The sequence below is a fragment of the Castanea sativa genome, chromosome 3 (genome assembly GCF_040712315.1).
Source record: "Castanea sativa cultivar Marrone di Chiusa Pesio chromosome 3, ASM4071231v1".
Classification (NCBI taxonomy): Eukaryota; Viridiplantae; Streptophyta; class Magnoliopsida; order Fagales; family Fagaceae; genus Castanea; species Castanea sativa.
This window is the reverse complement of record NC_134015.1, coordinates 27,559,553-27,568,752: the sequence shown is the minus strand read 5'-3', so window position 1 is coordinate 27,568,752 and position 9,200 is coordinate 27,559,553. Positions and strand designations below refer to the sequence as shown.

Genomic DNA, 9,200 nt, shown 5'->3' with positions numbered 1-9,200 from the left:
TTAAGGCACTCTCACCCTAATATATGTTCCATCTAATGCATCTAAACAATTTTGTAGTTACCAAAAAAAAAATGCAATTAGCCAATTCTTCTATATTTCTACTTCATAAATAGAAAAGAAATTCACGATGTTGGATACCTTAAATCATTTCCATCTCTCATCTAAAGAGTTTTCTAGAACCGGCTCTGGTTTCTTCAATAACTCTCCTTGAAAACGTAACATAACATGTAATACATCATTGAAATGTCTATTAGCCGTCTCTCCTAAGCGCCTAAAATGATGTTTTATGACTCAATTTTTTGCATGATGAGCTAGTGTATGTAGGAACATGGCGTGTTTTGTATCTTTTAAGTGGCCCATTTTTTCAAGCATATCATATAATCTGGTAAATGTATTTATATTCATCCTAAGCTACTTAATGCAAGTATCGTCATTCTCATAGTATAAACGGTAATTTTCCCTCTCCTCAAATGAAAATCATGACCATATGCTGCTTTCAATAATCTTTTTTAACACAATGTTCTACTATAAAGCATAATAATTGAAAAAACACACTACTAATGTGCAACATATTTAGCCAAAACCAATTGCCTTTTCTTTATCCTACTTCTTGTGGCTAAACTCAAATGGGCCATAATTGCAAACAATAGCATTGAACAAATTTTGCACACAATTTAAATAATTGAACAAGATGATAATTTAAATAAAATATTAAATATACATGACTATAGTTGAGATAATTATACTGTTTTTCGATCTCAGTTTTTCCCAATCTTGAATACTAAATTTACTTTTTTTGTAAAAAGGAAGTGCTCTAAAATTAAATTAGTGGTTAATCTAGCAATATATATAGCATAATATAGAAACCACTAAGCATAAAGCAAATAGTAGAGAAACACACACACTTTAGAAATAACAGAGCATAAGGTAGTGCTTTTTATTATTACACTATAAAGCAAAGTATAAAGAATCACACACAATAAAAAAAATAAAAATAAAAAGGAGAAAAGCAATGCAAAAACTATGGTGAATTGCATTGTGTTTGCAATCCACGCATCAACGGCATATGGGTAGTATCATACATGAGAGACAATTTCAACCCTATAGCTATACAAATAACAAATATGGCAAATCTAAAATTGTTATGGATAACAGATACAATAAGGACACCAACAAGAGAGAGGGCAGCGCCTATAGAAATTGCTGACCTAGGGGTAGAAAATATCCTGAGAAGAGAGTAGCAACTGAGGGTGAGAAAAAAGGTAGTACCCATAGAAATAAATCTCTATTACCAAAAAACAAAAGAGAGAGAGAGAGCAGTACCGGTGGAAATCATAGACCTAAGGGAAGAAAAAAAAATCATAATAAGAGAGAGTGGCAACTAAAGGTGAGAGAAAGACAATAGTCATATAAATAGATCTCTAGTAGAAGAGTTTAAAATTTTAGAGAGGAGGGAGATAGAAAATTTTGAAGAGGAAGGAGATGAAATTTTGGAGAAGAAGCGGGTAATGGGGGATTTTGAGAATTTTTTTAAGAGAAATGCTACGTCCACAACAATTTTACAACATTTTCACAACATTGCTTACCTGTCACTGCCAAGTCACAAAACACAACTTAAATAATCTGACTAAGAAAAGAAAAAAAAAAAGAGAATTCAAAATGAAATAAAAAGATTAAGAAAACAAAACAAACAATATTTTGGTGAGGAGGGAAAGAAGGGGTTTTGTAGAAGGAAGAATCTTGCTCTCACACACCGGAGGCAGAGGTGGAGGTGAAGACGAAGGCAGAGGGTAGAGGGCAGAGGCAGAGGCAGAGACGCTCACTTCTTCTGCCCGCCGTCGTACATCTTCACTTCTCTATCTTCCTCAAAACAATGAGACCCACATATCTTTACCTTTCTCAGATTTTGTTTCTTATTGGAATTACTGAGTTGTCATTGTAATTTTGTTGTTTCTTGCTCTGTAACATTTCATTCTCATTGAAAGAAAGCTGGACTTCTCTACATTCACAACAAAAAATAATAATAATTGGACTTCTCTATTTATTTATTTTCCACATAAAAATGTCATTAAAATTTTTAAACTGTTTTTTTTTTTAAGAACTTATTTTTTTATCTTGTTTTCCTGTACACACAATTTAAAAAAAAAAAAATCAAATCGATGCTTGAGGTGGGAGGGTTGAAAATTGAGGTATAAATGATGCTCACAAAGTGTTTGATACAATGCCTGAAAGAAATCTTGATGAAGCCTTGAATTGTTTCAAATTGATGGTTAACGATGGTAGTGATCCCAATAATTATATGTATGTTGGTGCTTTATTTGCTTGTGCTAGTTTAGGTGATACAATAGCTGGTAAGGAGATTCATGGAAGGATTTATAGGCATGAGCCATGAGCAAGAGTTGAATGGCAAAGGTTGGGATGCAAGTGCATTCCCTTGTCATCAAGTGTGGACTCAACCTTTTCTATTGAGGTGTAAATATAAGCAGCAGAAAATGCATTCCGCTGGTCATGTAATTTAGGCCTTTTTTGCCCCCTCTTAAATATATCATTTTGTCATAGTCTACTCATGAAAATTGATACTTTTATATTTGCAGACTGTGCGATGATGTTGTGGCTGTGGTGAAAGAAATGTATGGAGATTCACCCCCTGCAATTGTACTTGTTGGCCACAGGTTGAGCTCCTTTCATCCAATGTTCTTGTATCTTATAGTTCTCTTGGCTACATACATGGGTACATTGATGAAGCGACAATTTAGTTAAGTCAAAAGTGTTCAATGCCTTTGGTCTGATTGCTTTTTCTTCAATAAGATGTATTAGTAGTTTCCTAATATTATAAAGTTAAAATTGTAGTTTTGTATAAGCCATTAATCCGTATAAAGTATATGGACACATACAAGAAGAGATAGGGAGAGGGCGTTATGTACAATTTCATGTTTTAGTGATAGTTTGGAACTTTGGTGATGTCATTTCATGTTCTTAGGAATAAAGTGGAGTCATGTTTTCTGAATGTTCTGTGTAGAGGGTTAGTTCAGGGAAGGGGCTAATTAGTCTTTTTAGAGAGGGGGAAATAAAGAGAAATTTTAAAATTTTCAGGGGTTGGGTAAGGTAAGGAGGTGTTAAATAAATTTTTATTAAACACTAAAATTTGGTGGAATGAAGAGTAATTGAACTATGTAAACTGGTAAAGAGATATTATTATAAGATGGATGTTATGGTGTCGATAGAATGTTTTCGAAGAGTGGAGAGTATTTGTGACGCACTTTTACTCTTAGTTTGCTTTGTTTTCATTAACAAAACTTAAAAATCTTACTTAATTCTTCTGTTTGATTATACTTTACTTCCTTTACTACATTAACTAATTATTATCATTGATCTCACTAATTTAACCATCATACAGCATGGGAGACTTTTACATTTCTTGCGTTATATGCCCCCCATTTTTTGCATTATATCTGGTTATGGGAATCTATTAACTTATTTCATCTTGAATGTTTCAGGTAATTACTAAACTTGAAGATCCTGCTATGAGTCAGTATTGTGCTTTACGCTTATTACAGGTAGAGACTAGTAGTAGTTTTTTTTTAAAAAAAATTAACTCCATTTTCATACTTTGTTTTAAAATACTGTGCATTATATAATGTATATTGCAGACACGTGGAAGAAGAAATAACAAGTGGTTCTAGGCTTGTAGAGTTGAATGAGCACAATAGTGATAAAAAAATGAAGGATAAAGTGGAGGATCCTTGTGTAGGAATGTTGTTTGGTTCCATTGATGATGTCATGGAATATTTTAAAAGGTATGGTAATAAAAAGGGTTTTGTAGTGGCTAAAAGAACATCTAGAAAGGGAAATGATGGGGAGGTGGAGTCTTTGACTGTAGCTTGTAATCGTGCTAGAAAGCAAAAGATTAAAGCTAGCAACTCACTTAAAGCACACCACAATCGAAAACAGGTTGCAAAGCTCATTTTAATCTGATTTGATGCTTAGATGGGTGGATATTGAAATCCATGGAACTTACCATAACCATGGATTAAGTCCAAGCAAAACCCGATCTTATAAATGCAACAGAGTATTAAAACCACATGTGAAAAGACAACTTGAGTTAAATGCTAAAGCTAGTATTTAAATGAACAAGAATTTCAATTCACATGGTTGAGGCAAGGGGGCATGAAAACTTGTTATTTCTAGAGAAAGATTGTAGAAACCACATGGATAAAGTCGAGCTTTTGGAGCTCGAGGAAGGAGATGTTGTAGCAATGAATAAGTACTTTTTAAAAATGTAAGCCGACAATTCTAACTTCTTTTACACGATGGATTTTACTGAAAATGGTCGATTAAAAAATGTACTTTGGGCAGACGCAAGAAGCAGAGAAGCATTTAAAGAGTTTGGTAATGTGGTTACATTTGACACGACGTACTTGGTTAACATTTACAGCATGCCATTTGCTCCTTTTGTTATGGTAAACCATCATGGACAATCAATATTGCTAGGATGTGGATTGAATTTAGGTGAAGATATAGATACATTTAGATGGCTACTTGAGTCTTGGCTTATATGTATGTCTAGAGTTTCTCCTAATGCAATAATTACAAATCAAGACAAGGTCATGAAAAAAGCAATAGAGATTGTTTTTCCAAAAGCATGACACCGATGGTGCTTGTGGCATATCTTGAAAAAGATGCCTGAAAAATTTAAAGGATACAAAAAATATAAATCAATCAAATTTTGTTTGAAAAATGTTGTTTATGATTCCTTAACAAAAGAAGAATTTGAAGAAAGGTGGGGTAGGTTCATTGAAAAATATCATCTTGAAAGCAATGAATGGTTACTTGAGTTGTATAATGAAATGTTTTATTGGGTGCCTGCCTTTGTGAAGGATACATTCTAAGCAGGAATGTCAACCACACAGCAGAGTGAAAGCATAAATGCATTCTTTGATGTGTATGTACATCATCAAACAACCTTGAAAGAATTTGTAGAACAATATGATAAGGCTTTGGCAAAAAATGTGGTAAATGAAAATACCAAAGATTTCAATTCATTTCAATCATCCATACCATGTTTTACTCATTATGCTATAGAGAAACAATTTCAAAGTGTTTACACGAGCAAAATACAAAGAGTTTCGAAAAGAGTTGATAGGGAAGGTTTGTTGTAATTTTTCTTCATGTAAGGAAGATGGTGTCATTTCAAAATATGAAATACGTGAAGACGGAGCATTTGGAGAAAATTCCCAACATGCAACCTTCCTTGTTTATTTTAACAAGGATACTAATGAAGTAAATTGTAATTGCCAGTCTTTTGAATTTAGGGGAATATTGTGTAGGCATCAAATTATGGTGCTCTTTCACATGAAGATTGATCAGGTACCAAACAAGTCCATCTTGAAAAGATAGAGAAAAAATATTAAGAGGGGTCACACCAAAGTTCGCATCAACTATGACAACCGGCTTGTCAACCCTGAAACACAACGCTTTGATAAAATGTACAAAGTCTTCAATGAGGTTGCAAACTTGGCAGTAGATTTTGAAGATAAGTGTGAGAAGGTGGTGGCACAAATTCTTAAATTAAAAGGAGAGTTCAAACAAGAAAAACTTGTTTGTGGAAGTAATGAACCCATTTCTGCAAGTATTAATTGTTTATTGATTTTTTTTTGTCTTATCATTTTATTTTGCATTATTTTTGTGCCTACTTGTGTATTAGGATTGCACTTTTCTATTAATAAATTTATTTACTTAATCAAAAATTGTTAGGATGTGTGCCCTTAAATCCTATTGTATAATGCAATGTATGGTATTATGTATGACTTAATGTTATGATTAATAAAGTTGTTTTATTATTATCTAAAATAATGGTAACATGAATATTTGGACATTATCATATAATCCATAAGATGCATAGTATTTGATTTATGTGAAAAGTCACAAAAGATATAAATCACAAGTTCTTTGTAAATTCAAAATTATAGTTCGTAGTCGGCAATGAAATTAGGCATTTCATCTACAAAGACTATAACGTATCAATTAAGATGATTTGTCTTGATCATAGAAGTGGAGACTTCTAGTTGATATATTGATATGTTTTAAGAGTTAAAACATATTGAACTGGACCGCTATGAGATTTATTATTCTCTTAATGACTGTCAAATGAATAATAAATCTCACGACTTCTATTTGCATGAACTCTTAATCCTGAGAAAATAATGGATCTGATCATGAGATGTAGATTGCTTTAATATATCAAGAGTGAGATCTAAAGTCACGATCAAAACCTCAGTATGTTAGGCAGCCACATTTAATGTTGATGGAACATATATTCTCAAGATGGAATTCATAATCTCTCAACAGAGATATAAAATATTCTCTTGAGATAAGTTTAATGGGTTTGGTTATTCAGAGTGTTAGGCCTAACCACTTTTGTAAGAAGATACTAAAGTATATATTTATGAAATTGAATTTTATAAATATATGATAAATAACTTAAAAGATTAAACCGGGTACTCAAGAATTAAAATGTAGTAATCTTCAAAGTAGCAGTCTACATTCATGACTTTGTATTACTATGAATATTTTATGAAGGGGTTGCACATATAATAAAGTCTTGAGATATAATTTATTAATAAAGTCTAGAGTGCAATTATATTTATATAGTGATATTAAATATAATTAATAGTAATTTTGGACTTGTCAAGAGTTGACATAAAAGCCCAAGACCCATTAGAGCTAGTGTCTTATTGGTCCATTTTGGTCCCACTCCAAGCCACATACTAAAGTCCAATTGGAAAGGCCCAATAGGCCAGCCCAATTAGATAATTAGTTAAATATAAAGGGAAAAACATACATAATTTTTTTTATTAGAGAAAAAGAGAGACATCATTTGTGAAATGATGTGTATGTGTGAGTAAAACCACTCAATTATTCTCCCTTGAAAACTAATTGAGAGACCACACTTCTTGGGTATAAAGTGGAATTGGAGTGAAGATTAAAAGTGTTCTCAAGTACTTCTAATCTTTTGTTTTGAATTTCACCGCACCAAAGTATGCTATCTTGTTCTTAAATTCTGAAATTTACATAGTGTATGTTATCAATCATAAATAAAATAGATCCATGTTTGTTGTTTTCACTGTGTGTTTTGTATGAGATACAAAACCAGATTTCCCAACAAAAATTTCTATAGGTATTCCTACAAATTCAGCCTCATGTGGAGATGATCTTGCAATTTCTAAAGAGACTAAAAACATACTTGATCCAGTAGTGGTTAGACAAAAGGGACGACCGCCATCTAAAAGGAAGCAGTCAATAGTTGAAAAGTTGTTAGAACAAAGGAGGAAAGGAAAAGGCAAAAGAAAACCAAAGTAAGTGAGAGAAATGAATTCAAGAAAAAGAAGGTTTTAGTATATTTCTTGTTGATTTTAAATTAATAATTGTTTATAATATTTACTAACTATTATTGTTTACATTTTGTAAATAACTACTAAGGTTGAGAATGTGTCTTGTACAACCCCTACCTAGGATTGAGTGTACTTGGAGTACAAAAGAGTTTTAACTTAAATGTAGGAATCTTTATTTGTATCACAAGGAAATTAAGATTTGTTTTAATCATTTAAGTATATTGAATTTTATATTATACATAATGTAGGAGTTGGAACTGAAACAATCACAACAAATTGGTAAAGAGAGTTATGAAGAATCCCTCATGTGGCTAAACATTAATTGCCCTCCTAATATCATCGGAATGAGTCCATATTATGGGCTACCAAATATGCTACAAGGAGGAAACTCGCTATTTCAGTCAAGTATGATAGACAAGTGGTTGGAATGCAACCATTTAGTTACCATGAAAACACATCTCAGACATGTACTTATTTACTTTGTTGTTCTTATGTGTTTCTAATTTTGTTTTTTTGTTTTTTTTAGTATAGGGTTATCTATTTGTCTATCTACACCTAATTTCTAAATATTGTATTTGTAGTGTTCTCTTTACATTTAAAGAACTCATGAGACTCAATTTGAATTGTAACTTATCATGTTTAAATATATATTTTTTTTTGGATTTTAAGTAATTAATAATTGTATTGGTATAATGTTAGGACCCAATAGTTGTGTGTTTAAAATCAAGAGGAACTGAAAAACACAATCCAAAAAAAAAAGATTGTAAAAGAGTCATGAAGGTTGGTACTAAAGACATATTGAAACAAGGGAAATTTGAAAAGCTACATATTGATGCAGGTTAGTACTATAGACATATAGAAACAAAAGAAAATTGAAAATCTACATACTGATGCTTCTATAGCAGTCATCTTGACTATTTGAAGTTTTAACTTAACCTCATTGATTTAATAAATTTAATTACGTAAATGTACATTTTAATATTTTGTGAATTTTGTTGATAGATTTGTAAAGCATGGTATTATTGAGATTAATATCCTTTTAATATGCAGTTGAATTTAAATAGATTAGGCATTTTTTGTTTTTTCGTTTTTATTCAATTGCTTCTCATATATGTAATTTTATTAAACTATTTCATGCATTGCACGGGTTAGCGATTAGTAGATTCTATAATGAAACTAAATATTTTCATTTTGTTTTTTAGGATAATTCTCCACTCCAGAAGGCATGTTATGATTTGTCAAATGAGCATCCAAGCAATTCTATTGGGAAGTTTGGTACCAATGATGTGACAAAGGTTGGAAATCCAAAATTACACGAAGATGGCAGGGGCAGTTAGTTTGTTTATGATATACAGGATCATAAGATTAGTTTAAACATTTGACAGTTAATATTTTTGTCTCATAATGTAGCCCATTGTGCAACCTTTTGTAATAAGGTAGGAACATTCTCTAACTCTAGAACATTAATGTAAAAGTTCTTTTTAAATGCAAATCATTTTTCATCATCATCTGTTTGTACATAATTTCTTTATCCTTTGCTAACATAGGTTGGCTAATATTAAGAAGTAATAAGTCTGTTACAAGATAATCTCTCTTTATTGAGGTGCAAGGATGATCCACCATAGGCAGCAGATTTTGAAACCAAACAAAAGCATCATAGCTAGTATGGCCCATCTTTGACAATAGTTGTGGTAGTTAGTTAGAAATGATATATATCATATCACAACAAAGGAAAAAACAAAAAACAAAAACAATCTTCTAGAACTTTATTAACCACAACTGGTTTTACAATATCCACTTAATATTATA

At 31.6% G+C, this 9,200-nt stretch overlaps 1 pseudogene; it reads left to right on the top strand.

Annotated features, from left to right (window-relative positions):
- Positions 1-2,221: 2,221 nt before the first annotated feature.
- Positions 2,222-8,728, top strand: LOC142628769 (protein FAR1-RELATED SEQUENCE 6-like; annotated as a pseudogene).
- The last annotated feature ends 472 nt before the right edge of the window (positions 8,729-9,200 follow it).